Source organism: Topomyia yanbarensis, chromosome 3, assembly GCF_030247195.1.
Source record: "Topomyia yanbarensis strain Yona2022 chromosome 3, ASM3024719v1, whole genome shotgun sequence".
Lineage (NCBI taxonomy): Eukaryota > Metazoa > Arthropoda > Insecta > Diptera > Culicidae > Topomyia > Topomyia yanbarensis.
Genome location: NC_080672.1, coordinates 29,164,456 through 29,186,002, shown reverse-complemented (window position 1 = coordinate 29,186,002; position 21,547 = coordinate 29,164,456). Strand labels below are relative to the sequence as shown.

The following is a 21,547-nucleotide window of genomic DNA, read 5'->3' as shown; positions in this document are numbered from 1 at the left end:
GTCCAACATGCAGCTTTAGGGCGATTCTCTTATGCGACCATACAGACTTTCACAGAAGGAAAGGTTCGGTTCGTGTGCATTTCTTCTCCAAGTTACTAAAAATGCTAAAAATCTTGCGCTGGGGGAATAATTTTGCACATATCGTACTCGTAAACTATCGGCTCAGCTCCAAGCAAGTGCCGGATTCTGATGAGACTTAACTTTTGGTCGGTTCCAATAGCATAAATACAAAAACAGAAATATCACAACGAACTTAATTTTAACTTTTCAAACAATGTCTTATTGGTCGACATTCGAATCAAAACCTTCAGTAAATCAAATACCTGAATTATAAATTTGTATTTTGAATACACTTCAAAGCCAAAATTAGTCAATCTGACAAAGTTAATGTGTGTGAGTTTTTTATAAAAATTTAAAAACTGGTATTTTCTAGGTTTCAACAGGATATTAAAAATCATTTTACGAGATTTTCCTTTAAATGGATCCATTATTCTTCCAAAAGTGTTACTATCTCCAGCAGATTAAACTATTCCGCTGTGAAACAATTTCAATAAATCCCTGACAGACTAAGAAAGTGACTACATAAAACCTTAATTAAACAACGCACAATGGCTATTGTCTCTACGTTGCACATTTCAGACCACCCTGTTAACCTTTCTGAAAGGAAGGTCATTGTTCGTGACAGCCATCCAGTCAAGCTGCACACAATGGGCACCGAGGCAGATATGCAGAACCGAACGGAATCCACTTCGCCAGGTTAGTAACAACTTCGATTCACGTCGGATAACAGAACCATACGACGGTATAAAACATCCCACCAGCTGTGCTTTGCTGTGCTATGATACCACATATCTAGCGCTTTCACTCGAACATACACTCACACACAGAGAGGGATCTACAGCAAACCTAGCAATTTTCATTGAACATAAAGTTGAAAAACGAGACAGGCTCTCCTGTGTTTGCGAAAGATATATTGCTGGCTATATCTGCACACAAGCATATTGCCTTGGATCATGTTCCGGTTTTCCCAATGATTTCTTCTTGTCGACGGGGAAAACTAAAATTGTTAAAACTTTGCGAGTTCGCTAGGTATTGTACAAAAAAAATAACGCTCAATTCTGGTTCATTCATGAAGACGCCAGGTTCTTCATCAACAGGATGACCCCTCCAAGCACCATGCGCCCCCGTCGAGACAATATTCCCGTGCAGAGTCATTTGACGGAAACGAAACCCAGTAAATCACAAGCTACGTGACAGTTCGCTTTCATACAGACAACCATTGTCAGCCCGGGTTTCTGTTGTGCAATGCTACAGTCGAGTAGTCACCTGCACTCTCGTAGGGACACTTGCTTAGAGCTATGTAGTGTGAGTGGCGGCATAAAGCAATAAACTATGTACGTACAATACCTTCGAACCCGTCCGACGCGACGCACCGAAGCTCGTGAAAGGCGGTCGTGGACGGTCGGTATACGATGGCAACGCGTAATTTCCGTCGCAGCGAGAATGGAATGAAGCTTACCTTCTGCGGATGCTATGTAGGTACGTGGGAGGCCGGCGAAATGAGAAATGTGAATAGTTGGATGAAAAAACAAACAAATAGCAGCACAATCTTGGTCGATGAGCAATAACAAATATTTCGATGAAAGGGGGATTAACCCTTTGGTTGGTAACGTTCAAAAAATTATGCATTTCGTATTTTTAAAAAATGTGTGAAAAACTAATAATTGGATTCGTTTTGCTAGGAAATGCGTCAAAGTAGTATAAACAAAGATCCCGTTAGATGTTCAACAGACTAAAGGAATGTATGTTGTCAATAATTGATCACGGTGTCTTTTTTTAACAACTTTATGCAAAAAAATTCAGCATCTCTGAAACTTCAGGATATGAAAGAATGGGCTTTCCCCTTTCATTTGAAACCAAAATCAAAATAATCCGTCGGGGGGTCTAGAGCAACTTTTTTTTTTGAATTTTTTTTTCGTGAGAACATAGATTTTACAATGGAACTAGTTCATATTTCTGCCCCTAGATGGTATTTTAGACATTCGAACAACACTAAAAGTGAGCATCTGATAGATTATTTAATTGTCTACAATTTTGTTACCAACTAAAAACCGATTTGAAATTATCCCGAAAAGTGGTTTAATATTTTAACGAATTCTAAGTCTAAGCTAGTTTCACAGAAGACCTAGTGGTTTGTTAATTCACAAGCACTTTTTATTTGTCAAATAGTTGTGTTTTGTTCAATAGTGAATTCAGCGGAATTTGAGAGCTTGGAAAGTCATCTTTTAGCTGAAAATTATAATTCCCTGATACCGGGCACCATTCATATTTTTGGGATGAGAAGTTTTAGATAAGTGTTGACCAAACTAGTATGATATTAATATTCTTTTTCATGATTGTAAGTGATTCCTCCCGCAGAAACAGCCTTTTCAATTATGTATGCCATCTTTTTCATTTTTTCGATTGTTCTCAGGGATGACTGATAACTATTCTTACACGAATCTCCTACTGATTATCCGTTTTCAAAATTAACTCAATGTGACAAACAGTGAACAAAAAACTTTGAGTTTTTGGATCAAGATAATTTTTTTTGGGATATATTCTAGGACTTCTCTGTATATAAGGTTATTGTTGTACTTAAATCATATTTTGTTTTCAAAAGTAATACATATCGCATAATCTAGGATCAATTTAGTAACGATATCTCGCATAATTGATAAGAAATGGCCGTAAAATCCATATGCTTTGCGGAGAAAATTTGAATAAATCATTTCACACTAGCCACTAATTTGGACAGTTACTGCTGTGGTTTGCGATAACTAGAAACGGTGTGTCCCAACATTTCATCTTGAAAGGAATTATAATAGCTGACTTAAGCGATCATAACCTAAATTATACGACATATGGTCTTTTCTAAAACATAAATGTAAGAAAACCCCCGTAACTAAGCAATACCTCCCTTCGAACCTATCGGGAAAGATTACAAACCAAAAGCACAAATAGTTTTCTGACTCTGTCAAACATCCTAATTTTTAGAAGTTCAATTAGAATTGTGAACGTAATGAATCCCGTCTAATATTTTTATGGCACTAAACCCAATTTGTTTTTTTTTTTGGTAATATAATAAGTGCGAGAAAACATATTTCCAAACCACTAGGCCTCGTGTGAAACTATCTTAGATATAACTTTGTTAAAATCTTAAACAACTTTTCCGGATGATTTCAGATCAATTTTTAGTGGTCAACAAACTTGTAGACAATTGAATTTTCTATCAAATTCTCACTTTTAGTGTTGTTCGAATGTATAAAGCACCATCTAGGGACAGAAATATGAACTATCTCCAGTAATAAAACCTATATTGTTACGAAAAAAAACTTCAAAAAAAAAAGTTGCTCTGGACCCCCCGACGGATTATTTTGATCTTAGTTTCAAATGAAAGGGGAAAGCCCATTCTTTCATATTCCGAAGTTTCAGAGATGCTGAATTTTTTTGCATAAAATTGTTCTAATAAATACACCGTGTGATGTTTCACATGGCAAATAAAGGGTTAGGCTGGATAAGGAAAAAATTGGTACGCTCTCAGAATTGTATTAAGATACCTTCAAGGGAATGCAGGACGAGGATTTATATCTGAAATTAGAAACGAATCGATAATCGCCTGTGGAATTTTGCGATGCAGTTTTAATCAAATTTACTCCCTATTGAAATGTTATCAGTAAATTTTCGATGGCATTTGAAAATTAAATAAAATAAAAATTTAATTTCCAATTACGAAAACAAAGTTTAAATTCCGAAAATGAAGTTAATGAACAACCGCATGGATGAATCAACGCTTCACATGCCACTTCACACCTCTAATTTCCATTCTAAACGAGCACCAACTAAATGGGATTATGCCTAACTAATCGCAAGCGCGAGGTTATGATGTATTGATTTTGTAACCAATAGCACTCGGCGGTAGGCGCCAGAAATCGGTTTTGGTTTTCCCCCAGCCACTCTATATGTACAATTGCGTATTTTGTATACAAACTAAATGCTTGCCATGCCGATGGGTTGCCTGGAAATGGTTAGACGAACGAGCAACGCACTCACGGAAGCTATAAATAAAAGGATTGTTGAGACGTATTAAATCGCAGTGAAAGCACTTTATCGGCTCCTTGAATAAACTCACACTCACATACACATACATACATCGATTAAGCATGTAAGTTTTAGTCAGCTAGTCGGGCTTTGTTGGTGCGTGGAAGCTCGCGATTAGTAGCAGAACTGAAGCGTAAGGTAAAAATGCGACTGGGCCATAGCATTTATAAATAACATTTTCATAGCATTTATAAATAACATTTTCATATTCATATATTTTTCTAATTTAAAACTGAAGTTAAATAATTTAATTCATCGTGATTTAATGGTTAATACGCTAGTCTTTCATTAGTGAACTGGAATCTTCATAGCATCGTAGTACACTCCATCAGCAGATATCTACACTAGTATTTTTTATACGAGCCACTACTATTGGTGTTACTTGAGATGCGGAAAAAAAGGAAAAATTTGAATTTTTATAGTGGTATGTACAGGTCGGACTTGATTATCAGGGGATTTGAAAAAAATCTCACCCCGGATAATCGAATCACCCGGATAATCGAATCAAACTTTTTTTGCGTTATTTCATGAATTTAAGTTTCCTTTCCTATTATGGTAAATGTAAATGTACCTATTTTGGCCCTAGTCGATTTTTCAGACTTTCAGGGTGTGATTTGTATTTTCAGTTGGTTTTCATTTATTATTCATATTGGTAACGAGTTAACGATATGTATCAGTTGTTTATAGCTATATGTACAAGAATTCTAATATAAACTTTTAATAAGGTGTGTCTTTTGCAATACAAGTCAAACTCGATTAGCCAGGCTTTAGATTTTCCGAGGTAACTGATTCGATTAGTCGAATACCAGAAAAAATAAAGTTAGTAAGTAAACTGGGGGTCGTCTGTTTCTTGGCTCCAGTTTAATTTACGTGGAGTGTCACATATCACAGCTAACATGTCTAGTCACTAGCGAAGGACTACCAGGTTCCCGGGCGCCTCAGCGAGAAGTACTGCTGGCGCCCTCTTTACATAGCCTATCATCCATCTTTGCTTGAGCTACCCAAAAATTGAAATCACCTCCAGTGACGTCCGGGTCTCTTTTCAGAATTTCGTTAACCATTTCTTGACCAACTTTTTTCTACCGCGTATAGGGTCCCAAAACTATTTTTCCTTAAAACTGTTGGCGTCAAGAAACACGAAAAACCTGGTTTAAGAAAGATAGGTGCTTCTTTTGCAGCTGCTCAATATTTACCTTCCGATCTAGTCCAATTGCATGAAAAAGGTAATTGAGGGCAATCTAAATTAGAAAGTTTTAGCAGTTTTCAATAATATTCCCAGGCTAAGAAAATATTCCAAAATTTCATTTTCGCCATTAACAGAAACTATCCCTCGCAGCACTGCTTCAGCGGAACCCAATCAGATTAATTGTAATAACTTCTGTTCTAATGCTAATATTTATAACTTTTAGTGCTCAAATGAAAGATCTTAGTCGCAGTTATTAACCTTACTTGACGTTGTGTAAACCAAAAGTTATAGTCATATAGAAACATGGTTGTTCATCAACCAGAAGGGCACGAACGGGTAAAAGATTCTATTGGAATTCTGAGCAGAAATCACTTATTGAAGGGGATAATGGGAGAAGAGCAATATTGTTTGTGTCAAAGTCCACTGGAACTCAAAGCAGGATATTCATCAGAACATTACACCGGATTCCAATGATAATAGGACCATGATTCTATCAGTATCTGGAATAAAGCATAATCTTCAGCGGAATTCTATCTTGAGAAAGATTCCACTAGACATTTAAGAAGCTTTTCTCTAGAATCCTACATCAAAATTCAGAGAAAAACCGTAGAAATACGGATAAATATTGAATCGAAGTTCTGAAATAGATTCCATTGGGATGCTAAGGAAACTTCGATCAGAATCTTGAAAAGTATCCAAACAGAATCCTGAGAAGCATGTTATCATTATCCCAAGAGATGCCAGAAACCGACCGAGCAATGTAGGTATAATGACGTTTTATGTGGCCTACAGTAACCGATGTATTACGAGAAAAATGTACTTTTAGTGTAAAATTAAAAAGTTGCATATTTGGCAATATTGGCATTAAAAACTTCATTTTTTTGAAATCCCTAAACAAATCTTTAAAAAAAATATCTCGCTGATTGATTCTAGTGCAAACAGTACCAGAGATATAATCCGAAGAAAAACATTTTTTTAAACAATTTGTTAAAATTAACCGTTACGTGTCCAACAAAAAACAACACCTATAACAGGCCAACGAGGGTACCCGGGTACCCACAAACTGAAATCCTCATAACTATGGCTTCCTTTAACCGATTTTGACACTTTTAGATGTTTTAGATTCTGGAACTCGTCCACTTTTGGATTCTGTAACATTGAACCGGATGAATGGATCTGGTTCTTGGTAATCCGGATTTTCCGGAGTAATGTTCCAGTATTATGGTATGATTTGTAAATTTAAATAATGCCCTAGCAAAATATCAAAACTCTTCAAATTGTCTCGGAAGTCTGTTATTTATTGTTACGGGACCCTATGGTAGTTTGAAAAATGGAATTGGAATGGAATGGCCATTCACGGCCCTACGGGAACCTGCTCCGGAATGTCCGTTCCGGGGTGAAATCACCAAATGGTTCCAATACCACGAGATACAGTCTATTGATACTATGCCAAGAATTTTGATACCCATATTGCTAGTATTCCATTGAACATATAGTATCCAAGCACTGGAACATGCTTCAGGAAATCCGGATTCCCGGGAACCGGTTCAAATAACCCGATTCATTTTTACCAAGTCTAAAAGTGGATGAGTTCTTGAATCCAAAACACCCAAAAGCATCAGAATCGGTTGGAAATTACCTTAGTTATTGGCATTTCAGTTTTGGGGGTGCCCGGGTATCCACGTCGGCCTGTGACGTAGTAAAAAATTCAGGAGCCCCTCCTCACTCCCTTCTTACTACATCAAAAACATTATTATCCCAAAAGCTTGACTTAGTAAAGTTCTAAGATGTCACAAAGTTTCAATTTCCAGCTACGGATAAAACATCGGAATTTCATTATTTGTAACCTAAAAAGGTATCCGGGTACCGCGTCGGACACATAACGGTTAAGAGTGTTCCCATGGACTGAGGAGCTGTTTAAACGACACAACAATTTAGGTTATCATATATTGGCTCTAAATGAATAATTTCTTCAAAACTGGTTTCAATCCATGAAGGTCGATTCAAAGTTTTGTTTTTTAGGTCACTTTGCGCGGAATAACCCATATATAAGCTATTTTTGCGGTAGGTTAAAATTTGAGAGGAGGTAAACCCTAAATCCCCCAATTGCCCGAAAAAATGTTCTATTGACTGCAATGAACGAATTAGCACTATAATATGACATTATAGTTGAAATTTGATTTTTTTTTCAAAACACCCGGATAATCGAATCATTTTCCCCGGATAATCGAATCACGGATAATCGAATCCCCGGATAAACGAATCCCCGGATAATCGAGTCCGACCTGTAGCCATATTTTTATGAAATACTTGTTATACGTTTAGCGTAGTGTAATGTCCAATTTGCAAAATCCACTTGAGAAAATAAAAAAATATTAATAATTGTCGAAGCTATAACAATTTTTTTTCAAAGAGGTTTGCCGTGACTACGATTCCAGTCCAACAGCTCAACAGAAACCATCAAACTAAAAAAAAATCATCGGTATATGTACCTGTCCTTGAACGATAGATTAAACAAAATTCTTCTTTTTGGAAACGGGGACGATTTTTTCAAAAAAAATCACTATTTTTACCTACTAATTATTAAAAAATTCATAACAATAATTTTATTTATTTATTTATTTATTTATTTATTTATTTATTTATTTATTCATTTATTTATTTATTTATTTATTTATTTATTTATTTATTTATTTATTCTTATTTATCATCTCACCTATGTTGGTCTACATGAAATGTAGTTGAATGGGAAAAGCCCATTTCAGGATATACTTCAGAAGCAATCCTCAAGTGGGCGTAAAAACCCATTATCTTTTCATATATTCACACCTGATTATAATGGATTCACACTACAATAAAATTTAATCACATAGTACACAGCATCACAAAAATAAAAAAATACAAATATTACAAAAACTGAATCTTAAAATCTAAGTCAACCTTCTTAGTCTATTTTTGAAAACATCACAAGATACAGAAAAGTCAAAATGGTCATAAACACTATTAAAAACATTACACATCGCCCTAATGGGTTCGTTTTGACCGTACTCGGTGCGTTGAATCTCGAGTCTTAAAAAGTTATGCGATCTGAGACTTCTCGGGGGCACATTGACATTTATTTGTGAGAGAATATCTGGAGCATCTATTTGGCCAGTTAATATCTTCCCAACAAATACTGCTCTATACTGGTTTCCATATCGAGCAGACGACAGCGATCGATGCACGGTGGTAGCTCTGTTGGGTTACGCCACGGCAGAGTTCTAAGAGCAAAACGAAGGAATCTTGCCTGCACTGCTTCTATTCGGTTGATCCAAATGTTTGTGTAAGGACACCAAATGGGTGCTGAAACTTCCAAGATAGATCGCACAAGTGAAAAATAGAGTGCCCGCAAACAATATGGATCAGTGAACTCTTTGGCGATTCTTATAATGAGACCGAGATTTCTATTTGCCTGTGCTATAACATGAGAGTAATGATTTCTGAATGTCAGTTGTGAGTCCAGAAGTACACCGAGGTCTCTGACAACTGTCATTCTCTCTAGCAATTCCCCGGAGATGGTGTAGTTCCACAGTATTGGATTTGTTCTACGTGTAAAAAGTATTATGTAGCAGAGTTAAAAATAACCAAGCTCTTTTTTGATGCCTGAAAATGAACCTGACGCGACTCGCGGTGAATAGAAAAAATATTCATTCGCATATCCATCCTTATTCATTCAGTTGAATATCGTACAATATATATTCATTTCAGTAATTATCTAGGAAAATGTTTTCAAATGCCGGTAAAGCATATGAAGCAACAATCATCATCGCTTAAATTGTGCCAGGGCTTACTTTGATGCGTTTGATTCGATGCTGCACGGTCGCTTCGTGTAATAATCGGAGACGAATGAAAATCTGTATGGATGAATGGACGGTTTGTTCGTTTGACGTTTTCAGCTGCGTCACTGAATATTGAAAATGAATGCGGCTGAATATGATCAATTTTCATTCAATGAATTTGAATATTTTTAACTCTGTTATGGAGCATTTGGACACGCTGAGAGCCAACAAGTTGCGATTACACCAACTACAGAAAGCATCTAAGTGTTGCTGTAGTTCCTTGCTATCTTCTATTGACCGCTCAAGATCATCGGCATATATAAGTCTACACCCAGGAGGTATAACCAAACAAACGTCATTGAAGAACAACGAGAAAAGCAACGGTCCTAGATTGCTCCCTTGAGGCACTCCCGACAAGTTGATGAAACTGTATGACCCGTTATTTCCTAATTTTACAGACAGAGAACGATTTACGAGATATGATTTAAGCCACCCTATAAAATTTTCCGAAGCGCCCAGCCGCGTCATCTTTGCCAGTAGAAGAGAGTGATCTACACGATCGAATGCAGCCTTGAGATCCGTGTATACAGTATCGACCTGAGATCCAACTTCAATATTTTTAATATAGAGCGAAGTGAATTGGGCTAGATTAGTAGTTGTCGATCTACCTGGAAAAAAGCCATGTTGGTCCTTCGATATATATGCTCTGGTCTCACGAAACAGCACATTTCCTACTAATATTTCAAATAACTTTGAGCCAGCGCAGAGTGAAGTTATGCCACGATAGTTCGCAACATTTTGCTTATCACCTTTTTTAAAAACGGGAAACATAACTGATTTTTCCAACAGACGGGGAACGTTGATTGCGACAGCGATTGGTTAAAAATTAGTCTTAAAGGCGTACACAATGCGCTTGCGCATCTTTTCAGTATAATAGAAGGAATACCATCTGGTCCTGCCGATGTTGAAAACTTTAGCTTTCTCATAGCAGTTAGAATATCTTCGTCAGCAAATTGAATAATGCCTAAATTAATTACATCATGAGGGACATCCTGAAGACTATGTTCCATCTGAGTGGAGTTGGCCGAGACTTTTTTAAACACACTTGAGAAATGCTGCGCAAATAGGTCACAGATGCCGCTTGGGATATTTGATGTTTCATTTGCAAGGAACATACTGGAAGGAAGCCTATTTTCTTTACGTTTCCCGTTAACGAAAGACCAAAACTGCTTTGGATTTTGTTTCAGGTTCGATTGGGTTTGTGCGACGTGTCTTGAATAGAGAAAGCGATTATATGTCTTGTAACTGCTGCTGGCTTCAATAAACTCTCGTTTTGTGAGGGGGTTTCGTCGGCTGGTGTAATGCCGAAGTGCAGCTGCTCGCAGTATTTTCAGTTTATGTAATTGACGATTGGACCATGCTGGTTTTAGTCGGGGACGTGGTGCGGGAACATGTAGTTTGAAGAGTTGTTTTAGGACCAGTGAAAGTTTTTCTACGGCAACATCTACATCGATCGCGGAATTCAGCAAAGTCTCCCAATCGATTGCCTGCAGTGAGTTCTGGAGCCTATTGAAATCAGTTTTTGAAAAATTGAACTCCCTGACATCTAGCATTTCGTCATAAACAACTAACTGGGGACAGATCTGCGTTACTAGAAGAGGAGGATGGTGTGCGTCACAAGCAACTAACGGCTCAAGGGCTTCTGAAACGGTGCATTTAATAGAAGCTTCTTCATTTACGAAAAGGAGGTCCAGGGTTCGACTTCGTCTGTTATTTACTGTACACATTTGCAGCATGTTCAATACAGACATTCCGTCCAGTAAGGCAATACTCGCTCTAGAGAAGGTTGATTCAGAAGGGTCTGGGAAGGCATAGCCGGAGGAGATACTTTTCCATAGAAATCCAGATTGATTATAATCGCCAAACAGTAGATGGGCCGTGTTTAGTTGAATGGAAGTTGCGATGTCAAGTGCTGAGTCTATATGCTTCTGAATAATATCTATATCACATGTAGAGTAGGGGGGAATATACACTACACCAACACAAATATTAGTATCGCGACCGCGAATATCTACCCATAGTTGTTCGAGATCGGTTCTAGCAGTTTTATGTTTAGGCGAGAGCCGGTTGGACACTGCGATAAGCACACCGCCACCGCGTTTTTTTCCCTGTACTGTCTGGATCGCGATCATTACGGTAAGTCGTGTACTTTGAGCCGAATAACTGGAGTGAATTGATTTGATCATTCAGCCACGTTTCGGTTAGAACAATAGCACCATATTCGGCGTCTGAAACAGCGATGAACAACTCGTCAATTTTGGTGCATAGACCTCTCACGTTCTGATAGTAAATACTAAGATGTTCCTGCAAGTAATGTCCTGACGGTTGACGAAAAAATAGAATCGTTTAAGGACACGGCAGTTAAACTACGAACAAGTCAAAAAAAAAAGTTTTGAGATCGGTTGAAAACTTTTCCGGCAATCGTAGTCACAGCAAAGACGCTTTTGGCAAACATGATTTCGCGATAATCGCGTTTAGCAAGATGAAAAACGCTATAACTTTGCGTCCATTACTCCGATCTCTATAAAAAATTGAGGTAGCATTCTTTAGAACCTGAGCTTTACGATAGAAGAATAAAAAATATTTCGATTTTTTAGACGACTTCAACAAATATAACCCCTTAAATAAAAAATAGTTTCGGGGAAAACCCACAACTTCGCCAATTATCTATATATTTTTATGGACTTATGCTTATTTATTTCACTGAAAAATGTACTACAAAATACTATAAGTTTGATGTAATGAAATCATTGCTTTATGCCTTTACGTAAATACAAACTTTCTTGACATTTTTCGCACAAAAAGGTATGTATCCCCTTAAAAGTTGGTGCGGGCTAGAGTTTCGAAACACGTTGAGAATATATTGATTTGCGCTGGACAGATCCCAGTGGGCCTTGTTTTTTCCAGCTTTGGACTACGTTTGAATAGTCTATTCGCAGGGAGTATGCAAAACCACAAAACGAACCGAGAATTTCCTGAAGATTCAACGCGCTGGAAGTTCGCCGGCATTTTGGTAACGCCGCCAGTGCGATAGCACCGCCATTGTTAGAGGAGGTAAGTCAGTACAAGGTCGGCAGGTTTGTTGCCTTATGATTTCCGGACCGTTTTCCTGCCAACAATAGAACCAGATCCACCGAAAGTTGTCTTTGCTGCTCGATGCGGTTGCCAAAAGATCCGCAAGTAGCTAAACCGTAACGTCGCATTGAATAAAGAGTAGATAGGGAATGGTAATAAATTGTATGTATAAATTAAATCTCTGTATCCACGTTTGCCATGGAAGAAGTTTTTGTTAGTAGGATGGGGTAAAGCGTCACATAAATCTGGATTCATCTTGATGAATGGTACGATCTATGCAAGTCTCTGAAGTGTTATCAAGTGTTTATTGCTCTGGGCAGCCGGCTACTGACAATTTATGGTAGATTTAACGTTTCTTCAATTATGATTTGGCAATTCTCGGATGGAAAAATGCAACATCAGCTTCGAACAGCCGACCGTCGGGTGTGTTGTTTATGTTTTCAATCATGCGACGGTGTGTGAACGATTTTATTATTCTTTGTTCCTGTATTGCGGCATTCCACGTCATTTGAAGAACATTACAATATAATGAAAACTACCTGTATTGTCTCGAGCTATTTGTCGAAATTGATATACATATATAATTGAAGATTTCGTAATACAAGTATTATTTATCCTGAGAATTATGCATTGGTTTCCTTCTCCACATACGATTGAATAAGATGCCAACTTTTATGGTATTAGCCGCGTGCGTTGTTATGCTAACTGAAATGCGTTTTGAACAGTATAAAATAAGTACCACTCAAGTACCTGAATAAACCGATTTTGTTTGTCAAATAATTGGAGACAACAAGAACGAAAAGTAGCTAATCCACTAATTTAACCAAAAGATGCATAAAAAATAAGGGACTCTTGGTTCAGTCACAAATTTAACGACAATCGTCAAGCTATTGATGAAATATGGTTAACAGGACAATAAAAAATAAAGTGCATGCACTACTCAAAAGTATATGAAGGTGCTCAGTAGAATGAAAACAACTAATTTAGTCCGGCACCCGTATGCCAGTATTGGTCTAACAATTGTTGTGTAGATCCACTGAATGTACTTAGATTAGAGTCCCCAAGATTTGCCGAAAGCCCATCTACATTGACCGAAGGCCATGCAAGCTTTCTTGATCCTAAAGTCGATGTGAGCTATCCAATTAAATTTTGAGTAAAGAATTACCCCAACGTACTTAACTTGATCCGTCATAATAATTTCAGCGTCAAAAAACTGCAATGGACGAGTTTCGGTTGTAATCCTTCGTTGCATGAAAAGCACCATTGATGTTTTATTTGGATTAACAAACTGATAGTCCAACATGAAGACACCATAGCTCAACAACACATAAGGCTTGTTCCATCAAATTAAAATGTGTGTTAATGCAAATACCGGTGATCATTATATGGTAATCATCGGTGAAACCATACGTTGGAAACCCAAGTTCATTATGTTTCCTCAACAAGCCATCGGCGACAAGGTTCCATAGAAGTGGTGACAGCACACCGCCTACAGGACATCCGCAGACACTCAGTTTCTTTATCTTTACTTGTTTTAACGATGAGCACAGATGTCGGTTGCTAAGCATTGCGTTTATCCAGTTCGTGATATATGAAGGTACTACATGACCTCGTGCTACTTCCAAAATGGATTCGAAAGACACATTGTCAAAAGCACCTTCAATATCGAGAAAAACTCCTAAACTTGATTGCTTTTGCGAAAAAGCTTTTTCAATGTTGCTAGACAACATTGTGTAGCAGGGTGGTAGTAGACTTCCCCCGCTGATATGCATGGTGCATTGCATGCAGTGGGTGCTCGCCCAACCAAACATGCCGAATGTAGTGGTTGATTAAACGTTCCGCTGATTTAAGAAAAAAGGAGGCCAGATTGATCGGTTTAAAGCTCTTTGCCTTCTCATAAGTGACGCGGCCACCTTTGGGAATGAATTTTAGAGTTATTTCCCACCACGCTAATGGAATGTATCCTGCTGCAAGACTACAAGTAAAAGTTGTTAAAAAATAAAATATGCCTGAAGTGGAACTGGGGACAGGCACAGCGTAGTTGGTAAATCGGTTGCCTTGTACGCAGCTTACCTGGGTTCGATTCCCAACCCCACTCATAGCGTTAGAGATGTTTCCAAAAAGAAATTACTCTAACCCGAAAAGAGACGAATGACCCTAAGGTTAAAACCTCTATAATCGAAAATAAAAAAGTAAAACTGGAAAAATTCCATCTTTTCCGGAGACTTATACGGAGCAAATCTTTCGATCGCCCATTTGATCGATCGAGTTGTCACAATTCAACGAAAAGACAGTTGAGTACTACTTCGTCAGACGAGTATTCACCATTAGCAGATCTAATCGACTGACATGAAAATCTTTCGATTTCGAAAGTAACTTATTTAATCTACTAGTTTCGTTGAGACTTGAGACATTTGTGCAGAGGTTTTTTCAACTACTACGTTCGGAGGAATGAAGAGCATTTCTGTATGTCCCTGTGTTTGCGATTCCAAGCTCTTCAACATTTACATTTAGAGTCGAACAAGTTTGGTATTCCCCTAAGGGGGTTCCTCTAGAAGCACGTAAAACTCAACTCAGACAAGCCTCTTAGGGACCATTCATAAATTACGTAACGCTTTTAGGGGAGTGGGGAGGGGGTACAACAAGTTGTGACACAAGGGGGAGGGGGAGTTAACTAGATCGTTACGTAACATGTTTTCACCGAAGAAAAAAAAAATTTCTTGGAATTTGTTACGTAACAGGGGAGGGGGGGATGAAGAAATTTGTGACAATTTGTTACATGGGGGGAGGGGAGAGTCAATTTTGGGCAATTTTTGCGTTACGTAATTTATGAATGGTCCCTTAGTATACTGCTATTATGAGTGAGTGTTTTATCCACGGCCTCATCCAAGCTACTTGAGATTCAATCGTCGGAAGATACCTATGAAACCTAGTCGCCAAGCCCTCTTCGTAGAGGTTCCAGTTCGTAGATTTGGGATTACGATATGTGACGATATGCAGCGAGACGTTTGAATGATCAAAGACAGTGGCGGCGCTAGGCTTTTTGCCGCTCGGGGCAAAAAATTAAATTTGCCGCCCTTTATTTCTGATTAATCAAACTATCTCATCAATACAGTTTTACGCGTATGTTGATGAAAATTGTTACAAAATAGTTAACAACAACAAGGATTACTTTGAAATTCATCTAGTTTTTTTACACTGGATGTATTCGTTTTATGAAAACTAATTAAACAAAAACGAGATTTGCTAAAAACATTACTTGATGTTAAGATTCTTTGAAACTTGGTAGCGTCGCTACGAATTTCATTTTTTGACAGATTTTTCATAAACAATTTATAATTTTTCAGCCATTTTGTTGATAAAACATATATTGCACCTAAAACGATTTATTGGGGTTTTTTTTATTAAACTTTCAATAAAGAATTGGATATATAGTACAAAAGCCCGAACCAAATTTAAAGGGCGGAATTTTCCTTTGATTTTTTATCCATTTGGAATTAACAGTATAAAACGCATTCAAACTTGACCAAGTAGCCGTGCAGTAGCGTTACGTATTAATCACGGTGAGCAAAATGAGGCTACAACTCTGTTCTCAAGATTGCACTTAACCGTTATGTGTACGACAGCGTACTCCTCTGCAGATTTTAATTCATGAAATCTCAGTACTCTTTCCCAAACTGGAAATTGCAACTTAGTGACATCTTAGAATAATACCAAGCACAGCTTTTGGTGGAATAAAACTAATGATACAGTGATCGGGGGCTTGAGGAACGGCTTTTGGATTTATTTAATTCCTTAACAGTCCAGCAGGGTACCCGTGTGCCCTTAAAACCGAAATACTCATGACTATGGCATTTTTTATCCAATTTGGAACGATAAGGAATAAACATTCCGAGACAATTCCAAGAATTTGGATACCTATAGAATTTGATTAATATTTACAAATTGTTTCTCAGTACTGGAATATCCTTCCGGAAATCCGGATTAGCAGAGGATTACTGATTCTAAAAGTGGATGATATCCTGAATTCAAAAAATCCAAATGTGTTCTGAATCGATTAAAAATTGACATAGCTCCAAACTTTTGAATTTGCGGGTACCCGAGTAACCTGTCGGCCTGATTTCTTTTTGTTGGACACACAACGGATAATCTGTGGGCTATCGTCACCTTCTGCAGCGAAATGAGAAGCCTCCAACCAGATAGGAGGTTTGGGCAGGTATAACAAGCCGTCCGGAAACACCGCTTTGCGTACGGATCGGTTCAATTAAGTCATGCTACGAATAAAAGACTGCTATTGGAAATTTGGAACTGTAAGTCGCTTGGCTTCCAGAGGATCGACCGAATTCTGCACGACGTGCAGCAGACTCGCAACTTTGGGTTCGTAGCATTGCAGAAACTTTGCTCGGCAGGACAGAAAGCCACATTCTACCAGAGCGGCGGTACAACGACCGAGTTGGGTTTTATAATGCTGGACAAGATTCGTCCACGCTTGATCAAGTAACAGCGAGAGAATGTGTGTAGTGAGAAGCAAAAGCCCGTTTCGTTAACTACCGTATCATCAACGTTTACTGTCCACACAAAGTGAGACCAGCGAACGGCAAAGATGCATTTTAGGCGGAGCTGGAGCGTTTCTATGACTGCTGCTCATGATGGGATGTTAACCTGTTTTACGGCAACATTAACGCTCAGATAGGTCATCAGGTACAAACCAGTGAACGAACCGAATAGTCTGCACTCCATTACGAACGACAACGACCAACGATGCGGAATCTTCACAGCCACACTCATGTTAGTACAACACTCGTGAGCATGGACGCCGAGGCTCAACATCTAGCAGCTACGATCGTACAGACAAGCACGGATCAGAGAAAACTCGGTATTCGGACGAAAAAAAGGTAGATCCAGATAACGAGGCGATGAAGTTATACGACAATAATAAGATAATAAGAGGATTAGAATGAAATCATATGTTTGAAGAATGATAAATATCAACTGCCATGTGAGAGAGGAGGTAATTGGGTAGAGCACTCCACTGGGTAATTTAGAAGACTTAAGAGGAAGAGATTTTACCAGAGGATTGTATGGTGAGCATGGTGACCACTGATGAGCACACGAGCAGAGAAATTCAGAGATGTATTCTGGCAGGTACTTTGGGTTCGGGTTTTCAGTCAAACAGAGTACGATACGGTACGTAGCAAACCAGCTACAAAATGTTCATTGAACCGGTTGGCCAATGGGCTATGCAGACCAGTAGTATGCGGTTGGCCAGGTTGACCCCCGCCAAGGGCGCCAAGTTTAGAGGGACGCTGAAATCTCCTGTATTAAATAAGTAGGATAAATTGCTATACAGGCTAAATTATTGTTCGTGAGTCGAATCGAAAAAAGGCACTTTACAAGACCAGGAGCTGTTTGCTTCGGTTTTGTGTCAAAGCACTTCCTGTAGCTGTTATATTCGGTCGCTCATAAGACAATTTTTTACCTTTACAACAAATCTCGTTCGCTTACAGTTTTTAGGAGCAGTAACAGATGTCTCGCGATGGGGATCGTCTGAATCATACTCTTCCTGAGCCAAGAGAGCATAACGATTTGCGTGGTGAGGAGTAGTTTTTTAGTATTTCTGTTTAAAGTGTGATTAGAGTGGTCACGTATCACCTAATCGAAACGGTAACAACACCGTCGATCTCAACTATGTAAACCGACATTTAGATGCTGTCAGTCTGACATAAAGTCTCCTAAAAAATGCTCCGACACTCGGCATCAAACACCTAACCTCGAACCTAACCTAACGAAAAACAAATCTGCAGTGAAGTTTTAATTCAAAAAGTCTTCAAACTTTAGTGATCTGTTGGTCCTACTGAAGGTTTCGAGTTTCCGCGTCACTTTCGAAGGATTTTCTTAAACATAGTTTTCGTGCTTTTTTATAAAAGTCTACACACTTCGAAATCCTAATTTACTTAATTCAGGATAAGTGTGTCATTTTCAATTACACACTCAATTATTGTTCGAAAGTCGAACAGAAAAGGAAAGTCAAAGTGGTGTTCAGGGCATCAAACTAAGACTTCTCCAAGGGCGCCAGAAGACCACGTTACGGCTCTGGGGCTATACAGGCGAAGTTGCAACGTACCCTTGGTGTTGCAAACGATCCATGGTCTGATTCAGTTGGAAGTCAGCATGTAGAGATGGCGTATAAACCAAAATTCACAAAGGTTGGGAAAGGTTACTGCAAATAAATAAAGCGTCGTATAACGTGTGGGATATATTTGCCACAATTAGACACTGTTAATACAAACATAAGAAAAATTTACATTAAATTTACTTTCAATTAGGTCATTAAGCTATATATAGTTTTCCGTTCCATTCGATAAATTTTAAGTCCAGTATACATAATATAACATTATTTAAAAAAAAAAATTCGTTGTAATACTTAAAAACGATTTTTTTGTTTTTTAAAATAAATCTTATGTAAACTTGGCAACCATACATAGGAAAACTGCGGTTGTTTACATCTGGACTATCAAGACAACACCCAAAATGAAAAAAAAAACTATGCATTGGATGGCGTTTATGTCAAATTAAAATAACCCTGCGGGAAAACCGGGAAAACATGCATTAATTTTTTCTGACAGGGCATCATTTGTCGTGGAATTCAATATGTCAAATGCTTCTGATAGTGTCAAATCCAGACTGTCAAAATATTTCTTTATTTTAAATTTTAATATTATTTTCACGTTTCCTGAGTTGAAAAAAAACATTGTTGTGATCACGAAAATCAGCTTTATCGATGTATCTAATAAAAACAAATTTTTTTTCTCTCATTAAATGACCCAATTACAGCAGCAAGAACCCATTTTCTGGTTCCTTATTTATGAGACATAAACTGCACTTTTACCTTTATTCTTCCTTTTGTTAAGTTCAGGCAATTACAGTTTTTTTTTCTCAAAATTAGTTAAGTTATTAATAAAGGTTTTTTTTTCAAAACAATTTCCTTTTGCATTTGCTAATATCGTTACTTTTGAGGTTCAGGTTCAGATATATATTGTTTTGTTCTGTCAGATCCGTCGTAATTTTGATTGTTAACACTCTTAATCTTCTACAGGCGCAAAAACAATATGAATTCAACAATAAATAATGATAATCACTAATACATAATTAAATTATGTTGAGCAGCATGTGCCGGCCTCAAATTTTGCCGCTCGGGGCGGCTGCCTCCTTCGCCCCCCCCCCCTTAGCGCCGCCACTGATCAAAGATAATGTATCTATAATCAGATCACGACGGTTCGAGCTCGTTTGGTACGAGCCAGTTTGCCAACTCAAGCGTAATACCGTCAGAGTGGAGAGTTACATCTAACACCTCGTCTCCGCCAGCTCCTGCAAAGAATGGGCGATTTTCTACTTTAAGTGTCTCTCAATTTTATATCTGAGCTGTCCCAAACTATGTTGTGGGCAATTGCATCACTGTCAATTATGAGTGGACACTAGACTGCCCAGAAAAATGATGAATTTTTGAAAACTCAATCGGCCCACCCCTGAGTCGATTCCTAGTCCCACCAGGAGTACTTGCACCAAATTTGAAGCAAATCGGACAAGTCTTACTACCGGACCAACGTGCCTGAAGTTTGTATGGAATTTTTCAACAATTTACATGGAGAAAACTCCCTAGTTCGTATTTTCACCACTAGGTGGCACTGTATGCATCGTATTATCACTGTAAGTGAAAATAAGAAATATAATTTAATTGTCTACAACTTTGTCCAAAACTGCTAGTAAATCCGGCTTTGTTAAAAGAAGTTATTAAACTTTTAACGAAGTGTTGTCTGAGTTAGTTTTGCATGGGGCCTAGCAGTGCATGGTTGTGTATCAGTACTCGAGTCCCGCGAACTATACATTTTTGTGAAATAATGGTTAGATTTAGATGAATAGTCTGTCCACAATAATTGTATTAAATAATACGAGCTATGTTTTGGTTAGAAAATTTTAGTTCCAACTGTGACCGCATAGAGGGCGGCACCACTAACTTTTCATAGAAGAGAGATAGAGTATCAGGATGTTCGGATGAAATACTGAAAAATACCTGCTCTATAACTTTGTAGAAGACACCAAATTTCTATCTCTCTCCGTTGAAAAGTTAGTGTTGGCGCCCTCTATGCGGTAACAGGAGGAACTAAAATTTTCTAACCTAAGCATAACTCGTATTATTTACTATAATTCTTGTAAACATACCATTGAGCTAAACCTAACGATTATTTCACAAAAATGTTTAGTTCGTGTGACTCGAGTACTGATGCACAACCATGCACTGTTAGGCCCCATGCAAAACTGACTCAGACATCACTTCGTTAAAAGTTTAATAACTTCTTTTATCAAAGCCGGATTGACTAGCAGTCTTCGACAAAGTTGTAGACAATTAAATTATCTTTCTTATTTTTACTTACTGTGATGATACGATGCATACAGTGCCACCTAGCGGCGGAAATGCGAGCTGGTGGGTTTTCTCCTTGTAAATTGTTGCAAATTCCCATACAAACTTCAGCCACGTTGGCCCGGTAGTTAGACTTGTCCGATTTGCTTCAAATTTGGTGCAAGTACTCCTGGTGGGACTAGGAATCGACTCAAGGGGTCATTTTTTCCTGTCACTCTAGTGGACACCCTTTTCTGCCACAGTATGCCACAGTTTCGAAATCATAAGTATGATAACGTGTCATAAAGAACATGTGTTCTTTCTGACACGTCATCATAGCCCAGGGGTACCATAAGGGTGTGTGCAATGGGCCAGAGTCCCAAGAGATGCAGGTTCGAATCCTGCCTCGGCAGGATTTTTTCCACATAACTGCTTTCATTTAACTCGCCATTTCGATCTGTGTTCTCCGTTGTATACAACCAAAAAAAAAGTATGATATTATTGCTATCTGCGAACTGAAATCAAATTCTCATGTAATCAATAGGTCACAAAAACTAACTCGAACTTGGAAGTGTCGAGGGAAAGCATAAGCCCACTCATCCTTTTGACAAATGATCCCATAAACTGCTTTCGAAAATGTTGCTTGAATACGCGCTACTGATATTTCTTACAATGCTTCCAGTTCCAGTTCATGTTAGAAGAAGATATTGCCAAAACCCGACTATTGCTTCGCCGGGGACAAATTACAGCGAAAAAGCTGTCACATGAAATCTTATCGCAATAACGAGCTGCGGTAGAATTCGTGGAGAAATGGAAAAAAGCTCAGAATCGAAAAGAAAACATGTCGCTTTTTCTGCACCCCCATACATA

At 38.2% G+C, this 21,547-nt stretch overlaps 1 protein-coding gene across 4 annotated transcripts in view; it reads right to left on the bottom strand.

The window, feature by feature from the left end:
* The window catches only part of LOC131693625 (calbindin-32), a 237,177-nt gene that overhangs the window by 184,626 nt on the left and 31,004 nt on the right, over nt 1–21,547 (bottom strand). The window lies entirely within an intron of this gene.